The sequence below is a fragment of the Euphorbia lathyris genome, chromosome 5 (genome assembly GCF_963576675.1).
Source record: "Euphorbia lathyris chromosome 5, ddEupLath1.1, whole genome shotgun sequence".
Taxonomy (NCBI): domain Eukaryota; kingdom Viridiplantae; phylum Streptophyta; class Magnoliopsida; order Malpighiales; family Euphorbiaceae; genus Euphorbia; species Euphorbia lathyris.
Genome location: NC_088914.1, coordinates 46,647,585 through 46,666,747, shown reverse-complemented (window position 1 = coordinate 46,666,747; position 19,163 = coordinate 46,647,585). Strand labels below are relative to the sequence as shown.

Sequence of the window (19,163 nt, the reverse complement as noted above, 5' to 3'; positions counted from 1 at the left end):
TCTCACACGCTTCTGACCACTGAAACTTCACATTCTTCTCGGTTAACTTAGTTAAAGGAGAAGCTATTCGAGAAAAGTCTTGTACAAAACATCGATAGTAACCCGTTAACCCAAGGAAACTTCGAATTTCCGACACTGAACTAGGCCTTAGCCAATGAAGAACAACATCGACCTTCTTCTGATCAACACTCACCCCATCTTTGGATACCACATGCCCTAAGAATGCGACAATATCCAACCAGAATTCACATTTTGAAGATTTGGCATACAACTGGTTCTCTTCTTTACTTTTAGAATACACCAGAATGTCATCTATGAACACTATCACAAAACGATCAAAGAAGGGCTTAAACACCCTATTCATCAGATCCATAAAAGCTGTAGGAGCATTTGTGAGGCCAAAAGGCATCACCAAAAATTCATAGTGACCATACCTAGTCCTGAAAGCTGTCTTAGGTATGTCCATATTTTTAACCCTCAATTGATGGTAACCGGGCCTCAGATCAATCTTAGAAAAGTACTTTGCACCCTGGAGCTGATCAAATAGATCATCAATTCGAGGAATATGATATTTGTTACGTATTGTGACATTGTTCAGCTGTCGATAATCAATACACAACCTTATTGATCCATCCTTCTTCTTCACAAACAACACAGGAGCTCCTCAAGGAGAGACACTAGGGCGGATGAACCCTTTATCAAGCAAGTCTTGCAGTTGTTCCTTCAACTCCTTTAGTTCAGCAGGAGCCATTCGGTAAGGAGGCATAAATATAGGGTTTGTTTCAAGTGCTAAGTCAACACAAAAATCGATCACTCTTTCAGGTGGCAAACCTGGCAAATCTCCAGGAAAGACATCAATAAACTCATTCACCACATCAACATTCTCCAACTCGATACCCTTGGCTTGAGTATCCTTAACATAGGCTAGAAACCCTTCACAGTTCTTATACAACATTTTTCTTGCAGCAATAGCAGAAATAAGACTATAATGAGCCATGCTACGATCTTCTTGAAACTGAAATTCTATCTCCCCAAGAATTTTGAAAGTAACAGACTTGTTATAACAGTCTAAGGATGCATGATACGATGTTAACCAGTCCATTCCCAAAATCACATCAAAATATAACATTTCAAGTAATACAAGATCAGCTAAGAGTTCTCTTTCACCTACTTTTACTAAGCAATTCTTAAAAGTTAGATTTGTGTCTAGGACATATTCCATAGGTGTTGCCACAAATAAAGGAAAATCTAACATAGTGGGTGGTACACCAAATTTCATAGAAAAACAAGGGGAAACAAAGGAATGTGTAGAACCAGGATCAATCAAAACAATAGCATCAAATGAACATACAGAAATGGTACCTGTCACCACTGTATTAGATGCCTGAGCATCCTGATGTGTCAGAGCAAAGGCTCTAGACTGACGTCGACTTGCTATTGCATGATTAGGAGCTGAATTGGGACCTCTTCCTCTAAAACCACGACCACCCTGACCTTGACCTCCTGAATTTTGACCTCTACCACCATACTGAGAGACTGATTGAGTACTGATAAAAGGAGTAGAAACTGCAGCCTGACTCACAATTTGTGTTGTGTTACTGCTTGGACAGTCTTTTCTCCTATGTCCCACTTGTCCACAACCAAAACAAGCCCCAGTTGCTCGGTGGCATGGAGAGTTACCATGAAATTTACCATAAAGTTGACAAGTAAGGAATGACGATCTAGAGGAACTTTGACTATTCTGAGTACTTATGGACTGAGCTCTCTGACCATGTCTCTGATTATTCTTGGAGTATTGCCCTCCTTGACCAAGTAAGGAATGAGACCCCTAAGATACTGAATAGTTACTTCCCCTACTATGTTGACCACTCTGGTTGTCATATCAGGCACGTTTGTTCTGTTCACGAGCTCTACGCTGATCATCAAACATCTCCATTTTTCTGGATCGATCCACCACCTCCTCAAAGCTAGACAATTGTAAAGGAGCAATTCGGTCTAACAGTCTGTCCCGAAGTCCCCTCTCAAACCTCCTTGCCTTCCTTTCCTCAGTTGGAATAAGATGTTCACCAAAATGAGTAAATCAAGTGAATTTCATTTCATATTCACTCACAGTCATACCACCCTGCTTCAGCACTTCAAACTCTAAAGCTTTAGCCTCCTTAACACTAGTAGGAAGGAGCCTCTCCAAGAAAGAATCACGAAACTGTGGCCAAAGGAAAGTATTATCAAGTCCATTCCCTCTTTTGAAAAGATGCCAACTACGTGCCACTCCTTGTAATTGATTCCCTGCTAACAATACCATCCTAGCATTGGTGCATCCCAAGACCTTATAACATCTATCCATCGCATCCAGAAAATCCATAGGATCTGTTACAGAATCCTCACCCGAAAACTTTGGAGGTTGTAACCTCAAGAAGTCACTGAGATCCTGGAATTGAGCTTTATCATTAGGTATAGCAGATCTTGTAGTTCTTGGTTGTCTGTTTTCCCCTGCCACATTTGTTAGTGTTAGGGATTAAAGCCAGTTAATCAATTGTAGCGCAGTGGAATTGCGGTTTAAAATTTATTTTTAATCCCTTTGAGTTTGATCTTTGTCCGTTAACCATTGATTGAATAAAACCTTTTGATCCGTTTAGGGATATAAACATACCCGGACTGTCTCTTCTAGAGACGGCTGAAGAATCCACAAGGTAGTAAGATCTTCGTAGTCAGGTGCACGAACAACTATCGAGTTAGAACCGGTGCTAGCCGAAGAACGAAGAAGAACTGGAGAGATTGTGATGTTTGCCAAACAAATCCCACTTTCTCAAAATCTATGTTTCTGCCGAATTCACTTATCAATGAATGTTTGTGGTGGCCGCAAATCATATATTAGTTAGATAGTTTTAGGTTGGGTAAATTCCAAAAAAACCCCCTGTGGTTTCATCGATTTCCAAAAAAACTCCTATGGTTTGTTTTTACCAAAAAAAAGGACCGTGGTATACGCCGTTACCCGAAAAACGGAAAATGGGTTAACAGTGTTAAATCTGATGACGTGGCAAGGGGCAAAATTATCCGAATTAAAATAAAAAAAAAGAAAAAAAAAACAAAAAAGAAAAAAAAGAAAAAAGAAAATTAAAATCATTAAAAAAATACCCAGATCTTTCTTCTGGCCTTCTTCTTCTTCGCCTCCTTCTTCTTCACCTCTCATGCTCCGTCGCAATCCTCATCGGCATCGACGTTCGCCTCCTTCTTCTTCTTCGCCTCCTTTTTCACCTCTCATGTCTCCATCGGGATCCTCATCGGCGTTGGCTTCGTCAACGGCTGCCAGTTTCATATCTCGATCCTCTTCGCCGTTTGTGAGATTATCATGATCGCCACAACAACAACCAATCTTCGCCGTCTGTAATCGGTCTCTGTCGATGAGGCGGCAGACTTCGCCTGGCTCTTTCCAGTGCGCTTTCCACAAGGCATTGATGAGAAACAGCCGGCAAGACAATCGTAGTGACAATTCTTCACTTCCGACCTGCGACAATCCGTACCGATACGTTAATTTACTGTTTGGATTCTTCACTTCCATTCTCGCCAGTTGTCACGTGTATATAGGTATTTGAAAAACCGATTGCTGTTAATCTTCAATTAACGAATCAATCAATCTCTGAAATATGGATTAGGATTGAAATGATCTGGTTAATAGTTTGTATTCGAAGTAGAAGAAGAAGCCCAGACGAAGAAGAAGAAGAAATCGAGAAGAAGAAGAAGAAGAAGAAGTTGAAGCCAGAGAGAAGAAGAAGAAAATGGTGGTACATTTTTATTATTTTAATTTTTAATTTTTTTTTTTGTTATTTTGTTATTTTATTTTTTTATTTTGATTCGGACAATTTTGCCCCTTGCCACATCATCAGATTTAACATTGTTAACCCATTTTTCGTTTTTCGGGTAACGGCGTATACCACGATCCTTTTTTTTTTGGTAAAAACAAACCACATGAGTTTTTTTGGAAATCGATGAAACCACAAGGGTTTTTTTTTTTGGAATTTACCCTTTTAGGTTTTAGGCTTTTATTATATATAGTGTAGTTATTCCTAAACCTAATTGGTTTAGGGTTAATTGGTTAATTACAAAACTAATCTAATCCTAACATAATCACTTAAATAAATACCAAGAGTATTTATTCTATGCAATTAGTTACACTTAGATTAAATTTAATTACCCCAATTAAATAAACAGCACTAATTAATAAATTGACGTATTAGTTCGATTAATTATTCACGAATGCAATTTAATTAATTTACAAATTAATTAATTACATCCCGTAAACTAATTAACCAATTAAATACTCAACGCCTAAATTTATTAATCAATTACATTGATACAAAGTATCAATTAATCAATTACATTGATACAAAGTATCAATTAATCAATTAATTAACCACCAATTAATTACCTTGACATTTTACTGTCAACCAATTAATTAATCTCATCCCTCCAGTGTACCATTCTATAAGTTCTAACTCAGATGTTCAATGTGCACGATCCTATGGGACTGTCCTTAGCTAGCAGTGGGCTCACGGCCCACAGACAGTAAGTGGGTTCTAGCAAACCATTACTGCCCCTAACCAATACAGTTATTTCAGCAGTCTAAAGATGCAGAGACCCTGTAGTTATCTCTTAACTTCTTTTACCATTTGATATCGATATTATAAACTAGAGGCATGGCGGTTGTCATCCTTTCTGTTGTTTATGATATTTCTTGATCTTAAGTAGATTAATGAATCCGATAAGTAGACTACTTATCAGGGTGTGGCCACACACTTCTCAATCTCACTTATCAAAGTGGCCTATGATATCATCTCAGTATTATGTGAGTGGTAATTCCATCACTTCACTATCAATACCAATGCGTTCACCAGTTCACCCAATCATACCCGTATTTGGCATCCTGTTACAGACCTGTTAGGCGTATGTCAAAGTGAACCGGATCCCACATTGATATTATAATGAAATCTGGTCTGAAGACAGTTAGAGACCTACTTAAGAAAACTAATGACACAACCACCATGTAGTTTTTTCGGGCGGATTAATCCAGTCACATGTATACAACATGTACCCATATTCACAACTGACTTATCAAGTGCTATGGCTAGTATCAATTACTACCATACAGTCGTCGAATATACAAGTCTGTGGTCCTAATCATTCCCATGATAGAATAGACTTAGGATATGGTTTTACGATTATCAATCAATGGATTCTCTATTCATATTATACCACAAGATATAAATGAACTAGATTAATGCCTTTATTAATGTGACACAAATACATTTTATAAAAACCAATGCCTATGAACTAGGGCACACCAACATTTAGCCTTTCAACTGCTTGAAAGACCCCTTGCAATCCAACAGCCAAATCAGTGTTAGATATTTGAGCAGGCTGAGAGGTTGAAGCTGTACGAGTGGGCTGAGATGACCCTCCAGCTGGTTGCAATATTGGTTCAGATGCCGGAGCTGCTCCTCCAACAGGGTGTGAAGCTCCCCCATCAAGTTGGGATGAATTCTCAACAGTTACCCTACTCCTAATACTAACATTAACTGTATTCCTACCTCTTCCTCTTCCTTTAGGAGGTATGATTACCTATCCATGTAGCAGAATTATACACTTTAGCAAATGAGGTATTGAAAATGAGTAAATAGGAAGACCAAAGGTAAATATACAAGATAAGGGATATGAACAGAACACGTGAATCCTATATAGTAAGTCTATAAGAACCTAAACCTAGTCTTTGATACCACCTTTGTCACGACCAAACCCAGGCCATGATCGACGCATAAATTAAATTAACTTTAACCTATGCTAGCCTTAATTCTGAACTAATGGAAATTCCAAAATTAACTAACAGAATATCAATTCGTTGAAATTACATCATAAACCTTAAAGGAACCTAACTATTCAAGTCAAATCTCAATAATCAAAAGTCTCCAAAAATAATATAAAGCTAAATTATTAAGCAGTCTCCTTCAACACCATTCCAATGGTTACCTCACGAACAGGGACCTTAATCTGAAAAAGAAAGATTCAACGTGGTATGAGATTTTCGTCTATACGAGCGAAAACCTCAGTGAGCAGTAGCTATAGCACACAACAGAAAAGGAACAGGCAGGCAGGCTGATACTCTTAAATCATGACCATTATAGTTCAAAATATAGTATTTCAAAACCACCTAAACTAAAGGGTCGATATAAGATCATCAATTCAAATACTAGTAATCGATTGTCAAACATAATAGTGAAACCCTTCAAAATATTTCAAATATTAGAATAATCAGGAAATAAGGCAAAAGCTTTAAAACATATGGTACAGTGTAACAGAGTGGTGATACTACACACCACCAGGGCCAGATAAAAGGTAAGCGCGCTACCAATAACAGATACAGATAACAGATATTTACCTTCACCGATCTTATGCATGATTCTAATATTAACGCAAGTGACGACAAAACCAACAACTGACATCATGACTCGAAGACAGATGCAAAGTCCTAATGTTATGAAGATCGGTGAGAGGCCAGATAATAGATGTAGATACACTGAGCACTTGTACCAGTTTGAAAATATATAGTATAGATACATATATACGTCAGAAAAATCATAACTGACTGAATGAATTATCAGATTTCTAAATAAAAGTAATAACCGCGATAATTCGCGTATCAGAAATGTCAAATCATATCAAATCAAATTTTAATAATTTCATTGTAACTAACAATAAAACAAATCAAATATAAAGGCCTGTTCCCAGAATATACGCTCTAATACTAAGGATATTTAGCAAACAGAAGGTTCAAATCTACGCTTTTATAAATGAAACATATAATCAAATGTCAATTTTTGATAAACAGTTTGATATTTCAATCAAACAGTGTCGTGTACTATAATTACCACTCACCTGGAATTTAAACAGAAGCAAGAATCGAAAAGCTCGTCTCTCAATCAACTAAAGGAGTATCAGAATTTCCTATTGGTTCACAAAGGGAGAATGAATTAATACTAAGCCTAATCATATCTAATCTAATAGGGACCATTAACATATTAGGGGATAATTAATTAAACCTTAATGAATCACCAATTAAGAGAATTCAAAACCATAAAACCAACACTAATAATATGAAAACAATTTGAAAAAAAAAATTGAAAACTCACAGCACCCAACTCTCAATTAAAACCAAATTTCCATTATATAAAATATTCAATGTGAAGAAACCATGATTTGGATGCACAACACCAAAATGGTGCAATTACAATTCTTGAATTCCATTTGTACCTATCATATCCTAATAAAATAAAATCAAAATTTATATCTTGAACTAAATGTAAAACCCATTAACTTATATGGGACAAAACAAATATGTGGTGGGGGTTAGCTTTCCTAGACTAATCCCGGGTTAGGTTTTTTGGCTATTTTGTTTTTCTTTTTCTTTCATTTCCTACCAAAAAAATATGGGACAAAACAAATAGGACAAAAATCAATTTCATCAAAAACGTGAATTACAGATGGATGGCTCTCCGTAGAAGACCGCCGATTCCGCACAACTCATTAGTTTTCTTTTTTTTTTACTATTATTATTTTAATAACAAAAGAAGGATCTCTAATATTAATAGCATAGATGAGTAAAAGGAAGAAAAGGTAAAATCACTTACTTGTATATCACAAATAGGAATTATTTATGGAAGAACAGGTCTGCCAAAAGCTTTGGTTTCAAAAGTTCAAACGTGATTTAAGAATGAGGAGGTTGCGGCTGCTCCCTCTAAAGTAGTTTTATATATTTTAGGTTTTCTAAAATAATTAAGTTATTTATAAAATATAATTGGCAGGGGAAAGCTTGCCCCTAGTACACCCTTGTGGTGGATTCCTCCCCGGACCCTCGCTCAGCGGGGACGCGTAGTGCGACCGGGCCGCCCTTTTTTTATAAAATATAATTAAAAAAAATTTATGATGGTATTTTCGTAATATTATTTATCAAAAACAATACTATTTTCAAAAGTACTTTAAAAAACGGGATATTACAAGATCTTAGGAATAAATGAGTCATATTTGATCGAGTCCAGCGTCGTAGTTAAATATGAAAGACACGTCCCAATGTCCCGCAACTAACATCTATTGTCTTGTAGGTTTAATAGATTTATTTTATAGGACTAGATCTGATGTATTTGGGCTAATTATGCCATTTGTGAAAATGATGTAATAATTTATATTTCAGTATTTATTTATCGATTTTGAACGTTAAAATGATATATAATTGAATATGGAATAGAAATATTATGGTATTTTAATAAAGACAACTCTACGCGTTTATTAATCAAACCATTGAACCGTTTAAGTCACGTACCTAACTCTGAAGAGATGACATGTTGTGAGCCATTGTTCCATCTAATCTTTTGACATGTTCTCGAACATTAAAATCCAGGTGGCGACTCTGATAATAAATATTTTAACCCAAAACATGATAAAAAAAAGGTTAAGGTATAAATAAAATAATGCATACATCGGAAGGGACACGCTAAGTGTTGTTCTTAAAAACGATAAGTGACGGTGTTATGTAAAAACAAAATCTCATTTGCCGAAAATCCATCCTCCCTCACGAGAGTAAAGGGTAATCGGGTTCCACGGCCGCTCACACACGGTAGCATATGGTTGTTGTATATTATCACTGTAGTTTTTGTGGTGTTTATAAATGCTAGGGATAGTCGTGCTTCAGTTTTGGAACAGAGCCTCAAGATTAGATGTTGAAAGACTAAACAAAGATGATGTCCAGAAAATGCAATGGGTGGTCTTAGAGGCTAAGATTGGAATTTGGATACATTACATGTGCATTTCTATAAGTATTTTAGTGACACGATGTCATTTATAGTTTTTTTAGCATGTGATTTAATATGCGTGGTCTCTTGAACTAAATTGTAATATTTTGAACAAGTCAAACTGTTGTTTTGTTTTGTTGGATATGTATGAGATAATAAGGGAACTTTAGCCCGAGGTACTATGTTTTTTTTATCTATGAAGTAATTATAAATATAATAATTATTCCATAAGTTTATGTAGAAATTCATCAGTGAAATATTTATATTTTTCTCTCTCTAAAGTTTTTTAATAGTAGGTTATTTTAATATCCATGGATATAAGAGCAAGTCTAATGGGTGTTACAAGTTTGTTACTTGTAACACCCATCCATTAGACACCTTGTTATATATCTGTTACTAAAATCAGTAAGTTACTTACTGAAGTAACAAACAAAAGTGGGAACTGAAAAATAAAAAAAACCAGATAATAAACAATGACTAGAGAGCCACGCATGGCTTCTTAAGCGCTGCTTAAGGATTGTGTAGTACACGCACCTTATTCAGCGTTTGAGGAGCCATGAAATTGCAAGTTTGTGGCAGACATAAACAACCCACTGTCTGCCACCTTTTTCTTTAAATTGTTTTCATTGTTTTTTTAATTATAAAAACTATCACTTTATGTGAAGTTACTTTTACGGTTGCTATTTTTTTATACAAAAAAACATCCTTTTTATTTTATTTTTTTTGAAACAACATCCTTTTATTGGAGTATAGTGGTGTGTTTTCTTGAGTTGTGTCTTATGCTTAGGTGGCAATCTTTTTGTGACTTTGTGTGTTACAACCCCTATAGTTGCTCTAAGACATAAAATAATTGTCCTACAAAATCGTTTTAAATATGCATATTTCATTGAATGCATCCCGTAGTTCATATGCGAACATATGTATTTTTTAATAGTATTTCTTTTTGACATGGCTAGAAAAAGAACCTAATAAATTTGATTGAGCTTTATACTTACATTATGAGTATTTTCTGTCTTTTATTTACATGGAAGTTACTTTGTTTACCATATTATAACAGTGGTTGTAAGCCAGTTGTGGTTTCTTCCATTTCATTACATGTCCAAATCATATCTCATTTTGAATCATTAAATTTTATGTGTATTAGGGACATGTGGCTACATTTTGAGCATGTTATATATATGTGGCAAATGCAGGGAGAAGACTCAATTTGGGTAAAGGAAAGCTTTATGCCATATTGAATATGCTCAGTTAGCATGTTATAGCCATGTCGATCGAAACTTCATTGCTTTCTTTCTAAATAATGAAGTAAACATTGTTATTTCATTTAGCCAACGACTATGATTTAGGCTGTAATATTGATATTCAATCTTCACGAATCAATAATAAAATACCGATTCATCAAATTATAATTTGATTTGGATGAATCTGCAGAGACATTAACTATTGAGCCAAGCAACTAAAGAAACAATGAAGTTGAACATTATTGCATCTGATTGAATTGCAGGAAGATGTGCTCATCTCATGGTGGTATTAGCTAAAGCTTCAACCCACTATAACCAATGCTTTTCTAATCCGCTAAATTCAATAAGACATTTCAGCTTTTATTTTTATTTATTTTTACTACAATTGTTCATGCTAGTAAAAGATTGGATGTGAATATATTTTGGCTTCACAAAAATGAAGCAATGGTATGAAAATTGGCAATTGCTTGATGGCTCTTGAAGGTTTGAGATGGGAGGGGAAATACGTGAGTCATTTGCTAAAGAGACATGATGAGGGAATTGCAAGTTTTGTAGTTTATTTTTATAATTTTGGATCGCAAAATTAGTATTAGTTCTGGATAAAAATGTTGTTTTTAGCAAGGTATTTTATTTGGTTGTATGCTTGTTGAACGAAAGTTGATATCTTGGATAAAAAAGAGTTTTTGTGCGTATATTGTGTTCTTCATTTGATAACTATATAGATTTTATTCTACCTAAGAGAGTTGCATCCAAAATAAACTTGTGGTTTAGGTTATGCCTTATGCCCATTATATTAAAGAATGTTGTAAAAAAATTGGAAGTATGAAAGTAATAGTCAAAGATCTATGATCCTATGTCCACGTAAAATTGACTAGCATTTTTCTTTAGGATCTCAAGAACTACCATATTAAAGATTGCCAGATTAATTAAATTCACGACCTTTTAATTTTACATCGACTAATATTATAACCAATTTAACATAAAAATCACTTAATTTTGTACTTTCTAATATTATGGCAACAACTTTATCTCAACTAATATTATCACCCATAAATTTCAAAGTGTAAAATAAAAATCACTCAGTGTTATACTTTCTAATATTAAGGCTACTAAACGTTAATTAATGTCATAAAATGACGGTTAACGATCTCAAAATTATGGACATTAATAATCATTTTAAAACGTTAATTGAAATTTAGTAGCCATAAAATTAAAATTTTAAAATTATTTGACTTTTATGTTACTTTTTTAAGTTAGTGGCCGTAATATAGGTAAGAAAAAGAATTTAGTAATCATGGATATATTTTATCTTAACATTGCCCAATACATAAAATTTCATTGAAAACTATTATAATTTAAAGATGTTCTACGGTTCAACATATCGGAAATTTAAATTGTAATTCATTTCTCGACTTTGAGTATGTTAAATATTACATAATAAATTACTATTCAAATTTTAATTAAAACAATGTTTTTTCATCCTTAAAAAAATAATATATTTTTGTGGTTTAGTTTTTTAAAATTATTTCCGGAAAACTACTTTCACATATTGATTTCAATTATCAGCCATGGATGTATGAGGTAATTTCTAAAGTTAAAAGGCAAAATCATATGCTTGCATTCGAAATATAGTTTTCAAATAAATGTTTTAAAATATAGATTGGTTATGTTGAATGTATAGTTTGATATAGGGAAGATTATGGAGATAGAGAGAGATAAGTAATGACACAATTAGTGGTTTGAATCACCTTAGTGATTATGGCTCAGAGGCCTTGTATTTATAGTGAGCCAATAGTAGTTTGTATAGGAATACAATACACAAGTATAATCGTATTAGAACTCTACCTAGCTAGGGTTATAGACAAATTGAAACTCTAACTAGATAAGAATCTATTTACAGAGATAATAGGAACATTATCTCTAACACCCCCCCTCAAGCCGATGGCGGGCACGAACAAAGAGGCGAGAGCGTAGCATCGTGAAGTGGGCCGGAGCTAGCGGCTTGGTGAGTATGTCTGCAACCTGATCATCAGTGGGAATAAATTTGACACTGAGAAAACCTCTGTGAACTTGTTCACGAACAAAATGATAATCTAGCTCAATGTGCTTCGTACGGGCATGGAACACCGGATTTGAGGTGAGATAAATTGCTCCAACATTATCACACCATAGCTGAACCGGGGTGGGTAAGGGAAATCCGAGATCCGAGAGAAGAGATTTGAACCGTAGGAGTTCTGCTGTGGCATTTGCCACTGCCTTGTATTCACTTTCTGTTGAGGATCTGGCTATTGTGGGTTGCTTGCGGGTCTGCCACGATACAATGCTAGATCCAAGATAAACACAGAAGGCACCCGTGGATCGTCGATCATCAGGACATCCTCCCCAATCACTATCTGAGTAACAATGGATGTGCTGTATTGGTTTGATGGACATGACTATGCCAAAGTCTGATGTGCCTTGAATATAGTGTAAGACCCTCTTAACTCCTTTCCAGTGCTCATCAGTCGGACAGTGCAGAAACTGATATAATTTGTTAACTACAAATGCAATGTCAGGACGAGTGAATGTTAAGTATTGAAGTGCTCCCACAATGCTTCGGTATTCATCTCCAGAGGTTAAGCTGGTGCCTAGCTCCTTTGAAAGTGTTGGTGTGGTGGCCATGGGCGTTAGTGTGGGCTTGGAGTCAATCATCTTCACTCTGTCTAGGATGTCAGCCACATACTTGGCCTGACACATGTGAATGCCATCCTTCTCATATCTGATCTCAATTCTAAGAAAGTATTCTGCCTTGCCAAGATTGCGAATGGGAAACTCATGTTCGATGGCTGCAATAGTGTTGGTGATGTGTACAGGATGGTTACTTGTTATGAGTATATCATCAACATAGCACAGAATGTAAGTCTTTTCAGTGTCGGTGCGTCTGATGAACAGAGAGTTGTCAGCCTGTGACATTTTGTACCCAAGGGGGAGGAGGAATGTGCGAAGGCGTGTGAACCATTCTCGCGGTGCTTGCTTTAATCCATAAAGACTCTTTTTCAGAAGACAGACATGATCTGGTCGGTCACTGTCCCAAAAACCCTGCGGTTGTTCCATATATATTGTCTCTAATAAGTTTCCATGAAGAAATGCATTAGAGACATCCAGCTGATTGATGAACCAATTGTTTGCTGCTGCAATGGCAAATACAGACCTAATGGTTGTAGCTTTGATTACTGGACTGAATGTTTCTTTGTAGTCAATCCCAGCTTTTTGAGTGAATCCCCGTGCTACCAAGCGGGCTTTGTGACGATCAATGGTTCCATCAGACTTCTTCTTTGTACGAAAGAGCCACCTGGAGGTGATGACATGCTGATCATGTGGTCTCGGTATAAGTTGCCATGTGCCATTGTCCAGAAGAGCTTGAATCTCTTCAGACATTGTTGTACGCCATACGGGTTGTTTGTTGGCTTTGCTGAAGCATGTGGGATCCACTGTGCCATTTGGATGTGTAGCTAAAAGTCCCTCAAACCTTCCTCTTGACTGAAGAGACGACTGTCGAAGTTGCATATAATGTTGTCGTGGACCAATCATCGGTGCATTGCGAGGCCTGGGCCTTTCAGTTGGAATAGGAGCAGGTGGTGCAGTTTCAGGAGGAGGAGAATCTGTTTGTGGCATGATGTTCTCTTCATGAGGTACTGCATTCTGTATTTCTGGTGTGGTGATGTTCACAGCATCAACTGGTGTACTAGGATCATTCTAAGGAACAGGTGTTGATGCAGCAGTGACCACTGGTGACAAACATTGACGTGGAGCTAAAGGAGCAGTGTTTGTGGCTTCAGAGTCAGGGGGAGTAATTGGTGTACCAGGATGAGGTCTAGAGTGGACAGGTGTGATAGGTTGGGAGCATGGAACTAAGTTAGAAGTAGATAATATAGGATTGGGATTAGAGAAATTACCTGGATACGGGCCGAGTAAAGATGGTAGTTAACACGATGTGCTTACCCCCGAGTTGCTAGATGAAGGTGATGATGCAGTGACTGCTGATGCAGGAAATACTTCTTCATTGTGCTGCACAAATTTGCAGATGTATATGCGTCCAGTGGTATACTCAAGACAGATATCCCCAGAATGATTTTCTGATGGACCAAGGTAGACACGTAGCTTAGAGCGAAAATCAAATTTGTGCTGATTGTATGGACGAAGAAGAGGATAGATACCACTGCCAAAAATGCGTAAGGCCTTATAGGCAGGATGTTTCTTGTAGAACAAGAAATAGGGTGAATTATTGTTCAGGATTTTGGTGGGTAAGTAGTTGATTAGCCTAATGCTGTGTATCATGGCATAGTTCCAGAATTTTAGAGGTAAAGATGCATTGGCTAGCAAAGTGAGGCAGGTGTCAACGACATGTCTAATTTTTCTCTCAGCTATACCGTTTTGTGCATGAGTGTGAGGGCATGCAATTTTGTGTATAATGCCATGTCGTTTGAAAAAAGGTTGTAGTTTTTGAAATTCTCCCCCAAGATCAGAGTAAATATTCTTAACCCTTGCACTATACTGATTAGAAATCATGGCATAAAAATCACAGAAGGTTGAGAAAACATCACTCTTATTCTTTAAACAGAAAACCCATCCAAATCTAGTGAATTCATCAATGATTATTAAAAAATAACGGTGGCCAAGACAAGAAACAACTGGAGCTGGCCCCCAAACATCCAGATGTAAGTTCTCAAAAATAAATGTGCTAGAGCGACTAATAGAGGGTAAAGGGCTTCTATCAAGCTTGCCTAATGGACAAAAAGAACAATTGCTAACTGGTTTTGAAGAGCATAGATTGTTTCCTTTGAGAACTGAGCTGACTGTCTGATTTTGACAATGTCCAAACCGTGCATGCCACCTTTCAAAAGACACCTTCTCTCCAACTAGCGCCTCCTTCAGGGTGGGTGTAAGCACATAAAGCCCATCTTTACTCGGGCCCCGTAACAGGATTTCCCCAGTTGTTTGGTCCTTCACAAGAAAATGGTTAGGCCAAAATTCAAAGAAACATGAGTTGTCACGGGTAAATTTTTGAACAGATAATAAAGATTTGGTAAGCTTGGGAACAAGTAGGGCATCATTAATTTTCAAATCATTGATATTTGAATTTCCAAAGTGAGAAATTTGCAAACCTTGACCATTGCCAAACTGAACTGTATCATATCCTGGATATGGTTGCATTTGATGAAGTTGAGTCGGATTTGCCGTCATGTGATTGGTTGCTCCTGTGTCTGGATACCACGGCTGATTAGGACCCATGAATGGATTTGGTGGTTGTTGCCATGCCATGTGTGCTTGTGGTCCAGGATTGTAGTGTGCTCTTGAATTGTTCTTTGGTCTTTTGCACTTGTCAGCCCAGTGGCTTGGATCACCACAATTGTAGCACTTCCCACTTCTTCTCTTCTTTGGATTCTGCTTCTTTGATTGATTTGTTTCCATGGTGGATACATTGGCCTCCCGATGTGCTGATACACCATCGGGCTGAAGCAGAGTTGTCTTTCTGGTTGATTGAATCATGCCCTCAACTGTCTTCAAGCTATGCAAAATCTCTTGATAGTTGATGTTTGTACCGCGCTGAGTTACCAGATTCTGGACAGTGGAGCGATACTCTTCTGCTAAACCCTTGTAAAGAACTGATGGTAGTAGATGTCGAGGGTAAGGATTCCCTGAGGCAGCTAGATCATCAAGGATGGACTTCACTTTTTGCATATACGCAGTCACAGACATTCCCCTTGCTCAAGCTCATGCAGTTCGACTCCCATCTGAAACTGCTTGCTGCCTGTAATAAGCCCGTAGGCATCCTCTAAGGCTAGCCAAATATCATGTGAGTATTTGAGATATGTAATCTCAGAAAACACCTCTTCGGTGATTGAATTTAGGAGCAAAGTCCTAACCACATTTTCTACATCATCCCATTGAATAAAAGATGGATTTATGATTAAATCCGCAGCTGATGTCACAAAACCTGTTCTAGGAATAAATTTGGGTGGAGGTGGTGTTGAACTAAGAATGTGAGAAAGAAGATGATAGGTTTGAAGGGTAGATTCCATGGACATTCTCCATGCTTTGTAGTTGTTCGGGGTTAATTTGATGTTAATGTTGATATTTGTGGGTGGTTGTCGTGGTTGTTCAACATGAGTGGAGATAGGTTCTGGATGGACAGGATTGTTTGTAGTATTAGGGATGAAGGAGGAAATAAAATTCTGTCTAACATTGTTTGACGGTGCATCAACAGTATTATGAAACGAATTTGAGAAGAAAGATGGTGAGGGATCATGGGATAATTGAGTATCGTAACAAAACGGTGAAGTATGAGATTCAGAGATAACCTGATGTTTGTTACTGGCTTCAGCTGCCTGATACGCTGCTAGGGCAGCAAGAACTGATGGAGAGAATAGAGTTGGAGGTGTCGCGGATTGTTGCAATTGATTAGATGGCTGCTGAACCAAATTTTTTTGATTCCGAGGAGGCGGAATAGTCGCCTGATATGCTGCAAGGGCAGCTAGTACCGCGGCGTCATTGGCGGATGTCGTTGGTATCGCGGTTTGCACAAACCGCTGATTGCATGCTGCTGTTGCGGTCGGAATGGGCGCGGGTTGCGCAATTGCAGCAGACAGAACAGATGCCTGGGCAGCGGCAGCTGAGGCGAGGGGCACAGGAGCCGCGACGGACGGTGTGAGAGGCGCCTGTGCTGCGGATGGGATTTGCGCCGGGGCAACCAACGCGGAGGATGCAGGACGCGCCTGGGCATTGGCCCCCCTTGCGCTGGCCGCCTGGTAAGCTTCGAGCGCCTTGCGAACCTCCGGCGGGAAGGTGTCGCCGACCGTGTGCTGTAGAGGTGCGGCTGCCGCGGCTGTTGGTGCGGCAAGAAATTCTGATTCATCGGTGACAAACGGCGAGGTGAACCGCCATCCAGATGAAGTGAACGATCCACCGTAGGCGTCGTTCGTGTTTTGGGCAACCGCGGAATTAGAGGCGCCGGTTGACGCGATTTGGACGGCGACGACGTCGGTGGCGACGGCGACAGCGGCGGCTGTTGCGGCGGCAGTGGCTTTGAACTATGAATAGGTGGGTGATTGAGGATGATCAGAGGATTCGAAGGATGCGGAAGTTGATACTACTGATACCATGTTGAATGTATAGTTTGATATAGGGAATATTAGGGAGATAGAGAGAGATAAGTGATGACACAATTAGTGGTTTGAATCACCTTAGTGATTATGGCTCAGAGGCCTTGTATTTATAGTGAGCCAATAGTAGTTTGTATAGGAATACAATACACAAGTATAATCGTATTAGAACTCTACCTAGCTAGGGTTATAGACAAATTGAAACTCTAACTAGATAAGAATCTATTTACAAAGATAATAGGAACATTATCTCTAACAGGTTATTCCATTAAATTTATTATCGGTAAACCATGACTGATTTGCCAATGATGATGGAAAATTGTATTCAAGATGTAGTTTTGAAAAAATATTTAATAATAATGATTGAATTATATTATATTTAAATATTTTAATACGCCATATATTAAAAAACTATTACAATAAACTTTAATAATGATATATTCATGAAAATTTTAATCTGTAAATTTCTAGACATCTATACATCTATACAATAGTGATAAAATCAAATAAAAGAACCGTGACTAGTTAAGTAAAAAAGTATTTGAAATTAGAAGTGAAGATGAGTTTGATTATATATCAATTCATTTTTAACGTTATCAATATTTGACATATTAGCCTAAATTTAATAAATTTGTAATTATTAAAACCGATTATCTATTTTTGTTTGAATTAAAAAATTTGGATCAGGGCCTTTCTCGCTGGGCGAGCGCATCCGATTCGTCAGTCCTTTCCTAAACCACTTCCTGCGGATTCCTATGAGTCCTCCTGCCCACTCTTCAATCTTGTCTTTAAAAATAATAGGAAAACAAACCTCTTTTTTTCAGAAAATTTCTTTTTGAAAGAATAGACTATAAACCATTTAGTAAGGTGCACAATTTTTCGATTTATGCGTGCCATTTTTGCAAATGGGTCATGCTAATCTTCTCTGTATCGTTCCAATTTTATCAGAGACCTAATTATCTATATATATATAAAGCTGAAAGAAGTGAACAGTAGCAATTGCAATTTTTTGTCCAATTTTTCCAATTTTACCCTTGAGCATGGCAAAATGGTATTGTAATTTTTGGTTCAAATTTTCCAATCCTACCCTCAGGAATAGCAAAACGGCACCGTTTGGAAACCAACTTATAAACACCAAAACATGTTGGATGACACTCTGCACACTATTCATCTCTTCCCTCTTCTTTTCAAGCAAACATATATTTTAGTCTATCATTAAATTATTATCTTATAATTAAACTCTTAGTATTTTAAATAATTATATTATGTGATTGATCAATTATTTTTTAACACAATAAACCTCCAATATTTCAAATGGATATACTAAGTCGTTCATCAATTACTTTTTTTTAACATATTAAGTCTATTTTGAACAAATCAGTTATGTGAGTAATTCAAACTTTATTTTTAATACGTGTGGAATTGTCAGCATATGACTATTCCTCTATAATAAAAACAAAATTAGAAAGCATCGAAGTATGAATTCTAAAAAACCAGATGCAGTTTTCATAATATTGAAGACAGAGAAAATATGAGAGCAGCAGAAGAAGAGAAAATGAAAATTTGATGAATTATTTTCTTAACATATTAAGTTCTTATTAGTGAGTAATTCAAACTCCATTTAACATGTATAAAATTGTCACATATGACTATTCCTCTAAAATATAACTGTTAAGAAATTATTTTAGGTGACAATATTGATAACATCGAGATATTATCCATAGGATCAAAGCGGATATTTACCAAAACGGCAACGTATTGGGAATGCCGGGGAAGCAGTGGCGTATCAAGCAAGTCATCTCTGTGGCGGATCTCTTAGATTCCGCCACACGCTATCCGTAGTCAAACCTACACGAGATCTGCCTACGCGTCTCGATCCGCCCGCCCGAGCCGATTCCCAATAAAGGCAATTAATGAACCGTTAATGAGCTAACGGCCACAGT

At 37.1% G+C, this 19,163-nt stretch overlaps 1 non-coding gene across 1 annotated transcript; it reads right to left on the bottom strand.

The window, feature by feature from the left end:
• Positions 1-18,081: 18,081 nt before the first annotated feature.
• LOC136231411 (U6 spliceosomal RNA) lies at positions 18,082-18,186 on the bottom strand. Its single transcript, XR_010689801.1, has one exon. It is a non-coding gene; the product is annotated as a U6 spliceosomal RNA (small nuclear RNA).
• Positions 18,187-19,163: the final 977 nt, after the last annotated feature.